The following is a 15,613-nucleotide window of genomic DNA, read 5'->3' as shown; positions in this document are numbered from 1 at the left end:
TACCACAGATTTCTTCCAAATTTTGCTACAGTGTTGCACCCATTGACTGCACTGTTGCAGACAGGAGCAAAGTGGGAATGGTCAGAAAAAATGTGGAAAAGCATTCAAGGAAACAAAGAGACTAATCACATCAGTTGAATGGCTCGCCCATTATGCCCCATCTCTGCCCATCAGACTGGAGTGTGAAACGTCCCCTTATGGCATCGGTGTCCTTTTCTCACACACTATGAGAGATTGATCTGAACAACTGAATGCATTTGCGTCAAGATCACTGATGAGCGCAGAACACAACTATGCACAGGTTGACCAAGAGGCCCTTAATCTAATGTGGGGAATAAGGAAGTTCCACCACTACCTCTATGGACAAAAGTTTACACTAGTGACAGACCAACAGCCCCCTGTGTCCATTTTTAACCCCAGGAAGGGAATCTCAGTGATGTCTGCTACCAGGTTGCAACGTTGGGCACTTTAACTAGGAGCCCACTCTTATGACATAGCAGTCAAGTGTACCAAACAACAGACCAATGCTGATGGCTTGTCATGTCTTCCACTGTCGACAACTGAAGAAGAAAAGTCTTCATTGTGTGACCCAGCAGAGGTGTCCCACACCACATTGGTGGACTAGCTGCCAGTAACAAATTTTGAAATACAAGGAGAAACATAAAATGATCCGAAATTGTCAAAAGTCTATGATATCACCATGCAAGGAAGGCCAACTCATTGTAAATCTCTGTTTCCAGAGTTCTCAGTGAGACGAGACCAACTGTCGGTATATCAAAGCATGTTGATGTGTGGATCTGGTGTTGTTGTTCCCTCTAAATTGAGCACCAGAGTTGTTAGGGAATCTGCATGAAGGACGCCTGGGTACAGTCAAGATGAAAAGTCTCACACGGAGCTACATGTGGTGGCCAGGAATAGATAGACAGATTGAAGACATGGCCAAAAGCTGTTCAGAATGCCACAAGGTTCAAAATGCACCCCAGCAGGCAGCTTTACACTTGTGGGAGTGGCTGTCTTCACCGTGGCAAAGAATATAAAATTGACTTTGCTGGGCCATTCATGGACTCCATGTTTCTGATTGCTGTGGATACTCATTCAAAGTGGCTGGAGGTTATACCAATGAAGTCAACCACATCAGAAAAGGCTGTCTCTGCTCTGAGAACTGTCTCCTCCAGAAATGGCTTACCTGAACAAGCTGAGTGACAATGGAGCACAATGCACATCAGAAGAGTTCAGACTGTTCATGAAGGAAAATTGCATCAAGCATTTCAAGTCAGTTGCTCACCACCTAGAAACGAATGGGTTAGCTGAAAGGTTTGTACAAAGCATTTAAGAAGTCCATTAAAGCTATGGACAAGGAGGACACTTCTCTTCAGCACAAGGTGGACAACTTCCTTTTTGTGTATCGGAACTCTGTTTATGCGATGTCAAATCAAACACCTGCAATGCTGTTCATGAGCAGGAATCGGAGATCTCGCAGAGACCTCCTGAAACCAGATCTAAGGTGGGAAGTGCAGAATAAGCAGTTCAGCCAGTTGCCAAGTAAATCAGCAAGAAGTCCTAGCAAGTAATTACCAAGAAGACAAGTGGACACCCGGTAGGATAGCTACAAGAACCAGGCTACTGATGTGCGCAGTGGATGTTGGAGATCATACATACATGCAGATGTCATATGGACCAAATACTGGATGCTCAGCCAAAGAACACACCTGGGTCGTCTGCATCCGACAAGATGGACACATTACATCCACCAGACTTACCTCTCAGTGATGATCATGTCACCAACAGCAATGTGAAACACGCAAGAGAAAGATGTCTTCGACAAGACACCTGACAAACTTAATGCCACTCTACAGGTCCAGGGGCACTATGCTAAAGAAACAGCACCACCAAAAAGACTGGATCTTTAGGATAGTGAAGGTAGTTACAGACTGTTATTTAAAAAAAAGTTACTGTGAAATCATGTTCATTTCAACATGGTCTGTTAAAGGGAAATTGAATGTTTTGTTTGTAATGCCCTGGTTCATATTTTTTACTGTTATGCTGTTTGTATTTCTGTGTGTCATCCAGTCAGGATGGTCGAAATAAGGGGAGGTTTCTCTGGTGAGGGACACTAAGGTTGGGCTTGGATCTTCTGTTTGAGAGGAGATGAAGAGGGAAGATGCAGGAGAGAAGAGGTCGTAGGATGCTACGCGGCATGGGACCATGATTCGACGAAGCCAGGGGCAAGACCGATTGAGGATCGGTGACTATGGAGAAACTTTGAGCTCCAACTTGTGCACATTTGATCGTTTCATTAAAATGGGCCCTTTTCTTTTTTCTGTTCTTTTCCTTACTAACCCTTTAATCAAATTAAGATTCATAAATATAATCTTTTAATCATATGCAGTGTACTGTCTGTTATTTTGTGGCACTAATTTGTAACAGGGTAGCAAATTACAGAGCATCCACACAAGCAGAATTCCGAATCAGAATTGGGTTTATTATCACCAGCATGTGACGTGAAATTTGTTAACTTAGCAGCAGCAGTTCAATGCAATACATAATCTAGCAGAGAAAAATAAATAAAATAAAACATAATAATGATAAATAAACAAGTAAATCAGTTACATATATTGAATAGATTAAAAAATGTGCAAAAACAGAAATACTGTATATTTTTTTAAAATGAGGTAGGGTTCACGGGTTCAATGTCCATTTAGGAATCGGATGGCAGAGGGGAAGAAGCTGTCCCTGAATCGCTGACTGTGTGCCTTCAGAATTCTGTACCTCCTACCTAATGGTAACAGTGAGTAAAGGACATGCCCTGGATGCTGGAGGTCCTTAATAATGGACGCTGCCTTTCTGAGACACCACTCCCTAAAGATGTCCTGGGTACTTTGTAGGCTAGTACACAAGATGGAGCTGACTAGATTTATAACCTTCTGCAGCTTCTTTCAGTCCTGTGCAGTAGCCCCTCCATAGCAGATGTGATGCAGCCTATCAGAATGCTCAGAACAGGGGTTTTGGGTGGGAAAGTGCTTAAATCTCATGATTATGGCGGGACCGGAGGTTTTCTCCCTAGACTTACACTGCCAAGGAAACCAGGGGGTTCCATGTTACATATACAGTTTTATGTGACATTAATCTAAAGAGGAGGAAGTGTAGTGTATGGATCTATTGCTTTTAGCGCAATGACACCCCTTAGCACTAATTATTGACTGATAGTTTATGCATGCGCATTGATTTGTTCCTCTCTCTGCAAAGTGGATATGCAAATTAACTTCACCCCCAGTGTGTGCCTTTATTTAATCGATATGTAGTTCTACAGAAAATACACTATTTTCTTAACTAATCCTTGCTCCAGCCCTTGCTTGATGTTGAGTTCCTTAGAGCCATAAATAGTGTGTTTAACCAACCCTGTCTATCCCTGATACCTGTCTGAATGTTTGCATGTTCAACCCTACTATGACCTTGGCACACACAGAGAGCCTACTGGTGGACACCACAGGCACTGGCACATTACCTCCACTCCATCCACCAAAAGTGGAACTTCCTGGTGTCTAAACATTCCCATTCCTGTTCCAACACGTCAGTCCATGGCCTACTCTTGTGTCACGATGAGACCACCCTCATGGCCGAGGAGTAGCACCTTATATTCCATCTGGTTATCATCGAATCTGATGCTTCAATATCAATTTCTCCTTTCAGTAAAAAATAATTCCCACCCCTCTCCTCTTTTTCTAGCACCCACTCTGGCCTTTTACCTCTTCTCATCTGCCTAACACCTCCCCCTAGGCCCCCTGCTCCTTCCCTTTCCCATATGGTCCACTCTCATCTTAGACTGCTTCTTCTCCAGCCCTTTACCTTTCCTCCCCACAGGCTTCACCCATCACCTTCCAGCTATCCTCCTTCCCCTCCCCCCACTTTGTTATTCTGGCATCTTCCCTCCCCCCAAAAAAATGATGCAAATGCTGAATCAAATGCAGATCAAATTCTGGCTGGATTCTCCTTAATCCTCTTTAAAGACATCCCTGCCGATTCCTCCCCACAATCTGCTGCCTAAGCTGACTTCCAAACAAAGTTTGTTTATTCAGGGCTAAGGCATGTTCAAAGCTTATTCTGTTCGGGATCTGCTGTAGGTCTTCTGCAGTGGGATTTTGCTGATGTTGAGGCATCCTCTTATCTATGCAGCATCCTGGGCACCACTCCTTCAAGGTGCCTGTTCAGGCACTGGAGAATTTCAAGCCCCATATGCCATTAGTAACTTTTAAAAAAAATTGTCTTGATAACTACCTTTCTCCCGTTTCTCACTTGAAGGATATGGGCTTCCATTGAAGGGTAATGTAATGGGTGGAAACATATGCATAATTCACAACCACCAACACTGAGTTGCAGTTCGCTTTAAGAGGCTGGTCTGACACGATGACATAATGACGATAACTTTTTAACCACATTTTGTGCTTTGTGTTTGGTTGACATTAGAGGAGTTGTTATGGTTTCCCTTAAACTTGAAACATCTCTGCTGTTTTATTTACAAAAACCTATGTTTGTGAGCCCGATGGTCTAGGATGATTCTGGACTTATTCAACACATTTGCCAACATAGTCACTTTGAAACTAGCGGAGTTTTGGGAGCAAGATGGTTGTGTGGATTTCTCCCAGGGCTGAACTGACTAACATGAGAGGACACAGGTTTAAGGTGCATGGAAGTAGGTACAGAGGAGATATCAGGGGTAAGTTTTTTACACAGAGAATGGTGAGTGCGTGGAATAGGCTGCTAGTGACGATGATGGAGGTGGATACAATAGGGTCTATTAAGAGACTCCTGGATAGGTACATGGAGATTAGAAAAATAGAGGGCTATGGGTAAACACAGATGATTTCTAAAGTAAGTACATGATCAACACAGCATTGTGGGCCGAAGGGCTTGTGTTGTGCTGTAGGTTTTCTGTGTTCCTATGCAAAATTCCACCGCTTGGTTATACAAGCCAGGGCCCAATTCACACTGCGAGAAATCTCCGTGAATGACACTGGATATTACTATGTAATAGCGTTGCTCAGTAATTCCATGGTAGTGAGAACGGTGAGTCTGCTTGAACACACGCCTGAACACGATAAATATTGTATGTTGTAAACTCACCTTTTACAGACTTTTGGAATCTGAGTGTGCCAAACAGTTGTTCTCATCACCTGGCCTCAGAACTAATGGACTACATGCTGCCTCTCCTGGGAAATCAAGTTTGCATAGCCCTCACTAATACATCCGTGAAGGACTATAGGGAGCTTGCTAAAATTGCAGATAGTCTACACTCAGCCAGCCAAAGGTACATCATTCCTCCTCCTTCCCCTGCCTTAATAAGCCCGGTCAGCAGGGCCTTCACTGCATGCCTGCCTGCGGTTGTGAAACAGACGACACCGGGTCTGTGCTCTTTCCACGCTCTCTTTGGTGTAAATGCCAGGAAGTGCTGACCTCCTCGCAGCTTCAACAGTGCCAGCGCGTGGTGACATCAGAGGTCTGTGGCTTCCAGCTGCCGGTAACATCTTCTGTTCAGGCCGATGCTCAAGTGAGTGCGCCTACTGATGAGAAGGCAAAGAGCAATGAAACCTTGCTGGAGGAACTGCCAATGGCAGCAGACTCTGCTTCAGCGGCCGACGTTACACATGGGACTTCATCCTTGCTGAAGTGGCTGAACCTCTGCTTGGTGCATTTTTCCTGCATGCCCAAGGACTGTTAGTTGTCCTTCAGAATTGCTGGCTTCTGGGTGTCAAGGACTTTCGGTCACCATTTCATAGCATTCATTGACCACAACTCCTTGTGCACGCAATGGTCAGCATATCAGAACCTTGATATGCAGAGCAGAGATACCACTTGACCTACATACACTTGGCCTTAAGATTTACAAGGACGTTGCTTGGATTGAGAGCATGCCTTATGAAAACAGGTTGAGTGAACACGGCCTTTTCTCCTTGGAGTGATGGAGGATGAGAGGTGACCTGATAGAGGTGTATAAGATGATGAGAGGCATTGATCGTGTGGATAGTCAGAGGCTTTTTCCCAGGACTGAAATGGTTGCCACAAGAGGACACAGGTTTAAGGTACTGGGGAGTAGGTACAGAGGAGATGTCAGGGGTAAGTTTTTTATGCAGAGAGTGGTGAGTGCGTGGAATGGGCTGCCAGCAACGGTGATGCAGGCGGATACGATAGGGTCTTTTAAGAGACTTTTGGATAGGTACATGGAGCTTAGAAAAATAGAGGACTATGGGTAAGCCTAGTAATTCTAAAGTAGAGACATGTTCTGCACAACTTTGTGGGCCGAAGGGCCTGTATTGTGCTGTAGGTTTTCTATGTTTCTATATCAGAGTTCACAACTGACATGCAACACCTCAAGGGGAAAAATAACACCGTGGCTGATTGCCTCTCAAGGCTAGCTGCAGAGGCCATATGCATGGGGGTTGACTATGCCAGTATGGCAACCAACCAAGCTACTGACCCAGAGGTCCAGACTTGCCAACAGTCCAGACCCACCAACTAGTCCCAGAAGCAAACTGACAGGACGTTATCTATAGCAAAATTATTCAGGTTTAGTGATGGCATAGCTAGTACTGCGAATAGGCCATGTTTGTAGATAATGGTGATGGTTGTATGTTGTCAATCTGCAGAAAGTTGTACACTCACCCAGTTCCATCACGGGCACAGACTGCCCCAGTGCTGTCATGTGAACAAAGTCAATGGAGAGAAGTACTGGTAGGTATGAAGCAGTCTCTTTACTCAACAAAATGAGACAGAGCAGACATCATATTGAGACCTATTTCGGAGGAAAAAAGCCTGCATGACCCAACACTACATGACATTTTATAAGATAAAGATCAAAAGATAAATCAGGCTAAAGATCAAAGGACAATTCCATATTTACAATGCTTTCTTTGAACTACACACAACTCTCACACTTCCCTCTTTGCACCCACATGACACCCACATAATGAATTTAATCAGCATTGTCTGGTCTTCCATCTGTGGTGTTTTTTAATTAACTGTGGGTTAAGGTCCTAGAAACCCACTGTTCAGAGCTGCATTTTAGATTTAACCCACGGTTCATTTTCACATTTGAAGACTGTCGACTGAAATCAGTTGCTGAAGATATTTGTTACACGTGGTAACACCTAAAAATGCCCTATCACCCAGCATTGAGTACTCCTTCAAAAAGTAATGCCTGTAAAGGCCACATTCATCAGTAAAGACCCCCATCAACCAGGACAAACCCTCTTGTCATTGCTACCATCAAGGAAGAGGTTCAGGAGTCTGAAGATGCACACTCAACATTTCAGGAACACTTTCTTCCCCTCTGCCATCAGTTTTCTGAATGGACATTGAACCCTTGAACACTACCTCGTTATTTTTTCCTCTCTTTTTACACTAATATTTAAGTTAATTTTTAATTATATATACTTATTGTAATTCATAGTTTTTATTATTCTGTATTGCAATGCACTGCTGGTGTAAAAACACAAATTTCATGACATAATTAACTTGATTCTGATTTTGATTCAGTATGGATAAGAAGAGTTACAAAAAATTCCAGGTATGCAGGTGAAAGCGAGGAGGAACAATTGAGCATGAAATTTGTATCTTTGAAAAATTTATTATGCTAATGGTTGTAACTTAAGAATTTGGGATTAGAAATTTGATTGCCTAACATTGCTATTTCAGATTCAGATTCAGTTTATTGTCATTTAGAAACCACAAATGCAATGCAGTTAAAAAATGAGACAATGTTCCTCCAGAATGATATCACAAAAGCATATGACAAAACAGACTACACTAGAAAATCCACATAATGTTTGGCAATCCCCAATCCAGAGTCCGGACAGGCTGCTGTGTATTAATATCGTGCTACCGTCTTAGCGCGTTCCCTGGAAAGGAGCTCCAGTCCCACCAGACAAAACAAGGCCAAAAACTAAAGCTACAAGACCTGCACAAAACCACATAGTTACAACAGTGCAAACAATAGCATAATTGATAAAAAACAGACCAAGGGCACAGTAAAAAAATCCAAAGATGTTAAAAGACTATAAGTTCAAATGAAATCACCACACAGTTTCCACAAGTCCCCAGGGTCCCGACAGACTCGCCATCCCATTCCGGCGGCAGATGGGAACACCCCCGCTATGGACTTCCATGGCACTGCCCGACTCAGCCTTGCAGACGCAGCACACAGTGAAAGCAACCTGACCGCAGCGGACTCCGAGTCCGTCGAACCTCCGAGCCGACGACCATCCCCTCCGGCACAGCTTCTCCGAGAACCATCCTCTGCCGAGCGTATTAAGATGGCCCCGCCAACGGCCATCGGCAACGCGACCCCGAGGACTGGGGGGCTGTTCTCCCCAGCAGAGTCCCAGACCTTACAGCAGCAGCAGCAACGAAGAAAGTCTTCCTGGAGATTTCCCGATGTTCCTCCGTGCTCCCACATCCGTTTTCAATCGATTATGATTGCGCACGGCACCCCGCTTCACAAATAACAGATAATCAGTTCCGGAGTAGCCGCTACAAGCTGTGTCACGTCGCCATCTTGGAATAATACAATATTATCTGACAGAAAACCAAATTTTACTTGAAGGGAAGACAATTCCATGTATTATTGCATCATTTCTCTAATAATGCTGGCTCTTGAGAAAGTGCTTCATACTTACAAACGTTTGTACATTGGTGACATGCATCAGATAATACCATGCAATGCCATTTTTCAATGGTGCTGGGTAAGATGTCATCATGTTTCCTAAACTGTGTCCTCCATTAACAAACCTGGTTTTAAAAATAATTTCCTTTTTGGATCCGCATGATTTAAAAGGTAATAATTGGTAGTCTCACTTACAAATACTATGCTCCGCTTCAGAAAACTCAGTAGGCTGACTGCTTATTCTAAAAATGTAATGTTATTCACTACTGAGAGTTTTACTGAACTCTTCTGTTGTTACAGAACTGGAAAACTTCTTGCACTGTGCATTTATGAAATTTGCTCAAACACTTGGAAATGGATATCGGAGGGACCACATTCAGGAGGAGGACCCTGGAGATGGAAGCATAGATTTTATTCCTTAAGCTCTACCAGGATCTCTGCTCACATCTTGACTTCTCAAAGGGCTCTTGCCTCTGCAGGCCGAGTTTTCCATAGTATTTGTGCCAAATTTTGCAACGTCCAGAGTCACATTTGTTCTGGCTGTCATATTAATGATTATAGTCACCTCAGCTTCTTAGCCTTAGGATCATTCCAGGGGCTATGCCCCATCAAAAATGCACACATAGTCATCTGTTGTCAAGTCAAACTAGAGTTTCTAGAAAGTATTGGGACCTAGAGGCAAAATAAAATAAAATTTAAAAGCAATAGCGAGAATCCACTGATAGACTGGATGAGTGCTGCTTCTGCCCGGAACAGCAGGGGGACCCCGCAGCATCACAGCGGCAGACCGGGAGCAGCGTTGGACTCTGTGGTAAGATGCTGAACTTTAAATAACTTGAGAGACTGTTTCATGGATAAGAGCACCGCTGTCACTGTGTTTGGGATAGCGCAGGCTTCGTCACCAGGATCATCACGCACAGGTGCTTCTGGGAAATGGCGCGAGGTTTAAGAAGAGCTCGGGAACCTTCAGGAGGAGTTGCCCAGTTTGAAAACATAACGGTCTATTAGGGAGCGGAGACTGTGCAGGTCGAATCCGTCTACAAGGTCCGGAGATGCAGCTGGTTTTTTCACCTAATGCCTAATGACTAATGGCTAATTACTAATGACTAATGACTAATGACTAATGGTTGATGGAACTAATGGAACTATCAAACTGCCGCACTTGCGAAAAATAAAAGGAGGGAAAAGGAAAAGTTGTTTGGTCGTTGAGTGGAATCCAGTTAAAAAACCTTCAGGTAGACACATTCAATCTATTTCAAGTGAGGAAGCTGCACATGTTCAAAGAAGAAAAAGAAATCCAACTTGACATCTGTACTCCTTTAGCAAAGCAGAAGAAGCAGAGAGGGAACGTGGACTTGCCTGCATCGCTAACTTATTATAGACTGCACTTGTGGAGTACATAAGGCACCCATGCAGAATATGAAGCTCTACATGAGTCATAAGTAATGGCTTCAATTCACTCAGAGTTCAAGTAAGAGTTGATCTTGAAAAGATATTTCAGGGGCCACACTGCTCTACTGAGGTACAGGTCTCTCTCATCCTTACCCAGCTTCTCACTCTTGTCTGCTCTGCAGTCACCCAGTTAAAGGGCTCAGCTGAGATTACGTTTGATCTCCTCAACATACAACTTTACTGTCTATTCAGTTGTGATTGTGACTTTCAGAATATATGAGACAGAATTTCTCACTTTACTATCACCTGATGCTTAGCAAACTGACAGGCAACGCTATTGCCTGATATTCCCTAGCAAGAAGAGGAGCAGCAGAAAAAAAACATGGAGAAGAATAGGAGAAAGAGGAGGAGAATGAAAAGAGGAGGGGGGAGATGAAGGAGGATTGAGCTAATATCAAAAGCATCCACAGTTTTGGCCAGTGGGAGACTGAACAGAGGATAGTGTACAAAACAGATTTAGATGTGATGTCAATGAAAATGTAATAACCTGTATAATCTCATGATACAGTGGTATCCAGTCAGAACACAGATATCTAGCTGGCTGGTAGTGTAGTGGCATCTGACTGGAATTCAAGGTGAGTAGTTCCAGGTTCAAATCCAGCTGGCTCCTTGCATGCTTCCCATCCGTGCTGGGTTGAGCTAGCAACTCGGCCTCGTAAAATATAAACAAATGTTAAAGAAATGGCAAGGTTGCCGCCCGATGTACCACAAGGTACAGAAAGAAACAACAACAACAATATAGACATCTACCAGTGCAGTATTGATTTCCTGCAAAGACTAAAACAGACATCTTTCATTTTTTGATAATAGGCTTAGGTGGCATGTCCAAAAATCCATGATAGACTTCTATTTTGCACCAGTGGCCAACACAAGTTCAAACTACTTGAATGCTACGTTGAAAATTAAGGAAAACGGTTTGTTTTTATGGTTGGTAACCTCTGGTGCTAGTTGAAAAATTGCAGGCTATGCAGTAATAGATGCGAGAACAATTAATTTGCCTCCATATTATATCAGTTCACCATGGTTCCCTGTGTGATGACATCTCACAGTGTCAGGCCTTATTCATATCAGTGTGAGTGCACTACACCTGCTGTTTTATTGCATTAGATAGAGTCAATCTCTTATGGCAGGGAGTTACTTCCAGAAAGCATTCATGGAGATGTTAGTCAGCCTTAATTCCTATGGAGCCTTGCAGTCAACTTGTTCAATAAGTGTACTGTCAGGGTCAATTTGAGTAAAGTGACAGTCAAAAAATGTGTTACTGTATACTGTTACAACAGACCCTCCATATGATTTACTACCACATGGAAACTGAAATGGGCAGGTTATGATCCTTTCGGTCAATGCTGCTTAATAGCTGCATGGAATAAATTATCTTTGGAGGCAAAGTCTTCGGGTTTAATGAAGTAATGGTCTTTTTTTCAGATTTTCAGTATGCGCTTGAGTTGCAGCTACAGAAGATTTATGCTTCAAGTTAGGTAAGGGAGATGAGAGAAGAATCTTTGCTCATTATGGCTGTGTTTAAAGGTGCAGTACATTTGTAAAAACGCACTGCTGTCATTTAGAGCCTATTATTCTCAACGGAGAAGGCCCGAATGAAGTTCTGGGATTAATTACACTCATTGAACTTCTAAGCATGATTAATCTCTGGACCCACACTGCTTTGGGAGAGAAGTCACTGCGGAAAATTGTAACTCTGAGGGTTTGCTCTCTGCAAACATATTACTCCATCATCAAGAGGATCTGCTAGTGGGACGTGTGATGCCACTTGATGGATTCTCTTTCCATGGGAGCAGAAAAGATCCACCAGCCATTGTGTCAATAGTATAACCTTAAGGGCGTAAATATTGCTCCTCTGACTCCACATAACCCCTGTGAAACGTTAACTCCTGATCACCACATGATATCTGTGCCAATCAGAAGGCCCGAATTAAACTAAATCTCTTCTGCCTGTACGTATCGTTTGCTTGGTTGATATTACTACGGCTAGTTCACTGGATGGTACAACCATAGGTTCTGCCCTAATGACAACGCCCTAATTTCTACTAAGGACAAATCGAGAAAGAAGGATGAGGTCCTTTTGGCTGAAGTTAGGGAACTAAGGGAAGAAGTTAAAGAGTAAGACCTCAGCGGTAGATGCCTCTAAATCATTACAATGGTGCCATACAACTGTGAATGCAAAAATAGTAAGATAGGGTAAATTGCTGAAAAGTGCTTAGTTTCTGGGGGAGCTAGGACATGTGAAAAATGGACAGGTTGTATCTCATTAGGGCTAGAGGCAATCTCTGTAGAGAGTTTTGCAGAGGGTTTAAACTAGTTTGACAGGGAATAGAAGCCTAGCAGTAATTTGAATGAAATGGGGGGAAATTTGAGAAGTGAAGTATGTGAGCTTAGAAGTCAGAGGAACAAATTGCAAGAAAAAGGAAACATAATTGTTTGTTGGTGCTAAATTGCAAGGAATATAACAAGACGATGAATTAAGTGCACAACCACACATGTATGATATCGTAGCAATATCATAAACTTCGTTTAAAAATGGGGAGGACGGACAGCAGTTTAGTGTTTCTAGTTACAGGATTTTCTGAAGCGATAGCAAGGGTTAGTGTAATTGGAGAAGATGTTGAAATATTGGTGAAGAAAACGATAGTAGCTGCACGGATGGATAACATGTAAGAAAAATGAAAAAACAGGGCCAAACAGATTGAAGTGAGGGGAGAAAAGGAAAATCACACAGGTGTGAATGTATTGTAAAACGTCAATCAAAAGATGCTGAAACAGTCAATTTTCAAGATATGAAAGTTAACAAGCTGACATAAAATAAAATGCTGAATGACAACAAAAATATGCAGTGTTCTGAATATCAAGGAAGGTTGTCTAAGGTACAGCTGGATATATATTGATTATAAAATTCTGTGGAACTTTGGTGGATGGAATTTGATCTTGACAAGTGCAAGGAAATGCTTTTTGTGAAGTCAGATGGAAGTGAACTAGAGAATGTTAATAGACAGAGTAATCTAAGGATGCAAATCCATACCCTGAAAGTGACAACACTGGTTAACAGACTGGTGAGGAAAGCTTGTGAGCCTGGCATAGAATATTGGAATTGGACATTTTGTTGTAAGTTTACAAAAATCAATTCGGTCTCATTGGAGTACAGTGTGCAGATGTGGAAGGATGTGATCGAACCAGAGAAAGTGCAGAGGAGACTCACCAAGATGTCACTTGGATCAGAGGACTTTACTTATGGGGAGAATTTGGAATCTGGACTCGTTTTTCCTTGGTATGACCTGATTGAAGTATATAAGATATCAAGAGGCAGACGCAAGGTGTTTGGAAACCTGGATAACACCTCCTGGCAAAATCTTTAGACTGTGAATTTGATTCCACAAACTATTTTTTTGTCCAGAAATATTTTTCTCCTTAGGTTTCTGCTCATCCTTTAATTGGTTAATTTGATTATCAAACAAGTTTTTTGCAAGTTCTTAAGCAATAAATGTATTGATCAACTATAATGCTTAAGTATATGTGGTGTGATTAATAATCTATCTTCTATTTCATGGTCTGCTGTGTGCTGTTGTCCAAACTCTTCTATAAACAAGTTTCCTTTGCAGTACAGATATCTTTGGTGATAAAGTTTGGCTATGTTCTCCATTCTGATTAACAGCTTTGCAATCTATAAATAAACTACGCATTATCTTTTAACAATAAGTAATTTGATTTCTATAAAAATTGAGTTTCAGCATCTTTACTATTACACTGCTTAAAAATGATCGCCTTCTATCCAGCAGACATTGGAGATGTCGGTCTCCGTTTCATAGGGAAGCATTGCTGCCACTTCAGCTCTTCATTTCTGAAACTACATTCGTTGTATACCTGCAGTCACAGCAACAATTAGTCTGAAGTTAGCTGCGTTCTATGTTATTTTAAATCAAGTTAACAGTAAAATTGCTGCAATAATCTGCTCATTTGAGCTAAGTTAAACTAAACCCCTAATTACTAGTTTAGCTAAGCAGTTGTCGGTATGGAAAATAGAACAGGACAACACAAGAATAGGATCTTTGGCCCATAATATCTTTGCCAAACATGAGGCTGAACTTCTTCTTCCTGAACGTATCCATATCCCTCCATTCCCTGCATATTCATATGTCTATCTAACAGCCTCTTAAACTCCACTATTCTGTCTACTTCCACCACTACCCATTCCAGGCGCCTGCACTCTATATGAAAAATGAGTGCCGCGGTAGCCTAGGGAATAGCTCGGGCCATTCTGGGGCTCGGAATTCAATTCCAGCGCCGTCTGTATGCCCTCTCCGTGGAATGTGTAGGTTTTCCCAGGTGCTCTAGTTTCCTCCCACAGACCAAAGACATACTGGTCGTTGTAAATTCACCCATAATTAGGTAAGAGTGAAATCAGGGCTGTCAGGGGCTGCTGGGGTGCCATGGGTTGTAGGGCCTACTCTGTGCTGTATCGTTAACTAACTAACTAAATAACTAAATAAGTAAGTAAATAAGAACTTGCCAGCTCATCTCTTTTGAATTTATCCCCACCATGCTAAATGCACGTTCTCAAGCTTTTGACATTTCTACGTTTGGACAAAGATTCTGACTGTGTACCCTATATATGCATCTCATTATTTTACAAACTTTACTCCCATCCACATTTTCCTCCAGAATACTGTGGACCTGCATCCAGAATAACAAACTGTTCGAGAAGCAAGCCAATTCGGAATCCAGGCTACCAATTCACCCTGGATCTTAATTTTCTAGATCAGAAGGGCAATTAGTTTTGGAAGATGGAGATTTGAGAGGTGAAAATGCATTACTGGTATTATTACAACACATGATTACAAAAAGTGGTGGTGCTGCCAGAATAAATATATTATTTAATATATGGAATATTTCAAAAGCGAAGCATCTGCTGCCAATGGAAGTCATGAAAACTGTACAGAGGTTGCATATTTCCCAATCGGTTTATTTTTTTCAGTCTACGGCTCATTACCACATGGTATAAAATAAAGAGGTGTGTAGTCAGTATAAAATTCTAAAGGATGACCTTGGTTGTTCTCAGCTGTTTTTCTTAACTGGAAGGCAGCCAAACTAATCATATTGAATGTGAAATGTGACAGAAAATAAGCAGTTAATTTCTTGACTTTAGCCCTGGTCACATTTTACAGTTTTTGGGAAAAAACAGTCCATTACCTTTCCGCCCTGTGCAGAAAGCATTTGGCTCTTTGGTTATTAGAACATTGCTGCCCTTGCAGCACGAGTTGGCTAGCTTTGTGCAATGTCAGTGTCCACATATTATGCAGCTTTCTTCACAGCTGTAGGTCTTCGGTTTGGGGGAAACTGGAGGCAGACTGTTTCACTGTAATTGCTACTCTTCAGTACAGCTCCACTTCAACGTTGGAATTGGGGTGGGTGGAAATCAAGCTAATGAACAAATCTGAGAACAATGCCCCAATTGTGCCGAGTCAGTGGCTTCTTGTTCTCAAGTCTGTCTACGTA

The sequence above is a fragment of the Hemitrygon akajei genome, chromosome 12 (assembly GCF_048418815.1).
Source record: "Hemitrygon akajei chromosome 12, sHemAka1.3, whole genome shotgun sequence".
Lineage (NCBI taxonomy): Eukaryota > Metazoa > Chordata > Chondrichthyes > Myliobatiformes > Dasyatidae > Hemitrygon > Hemitrygon akajei.
Note: the sequence above shows the minus strand (reverse complement) of the source record.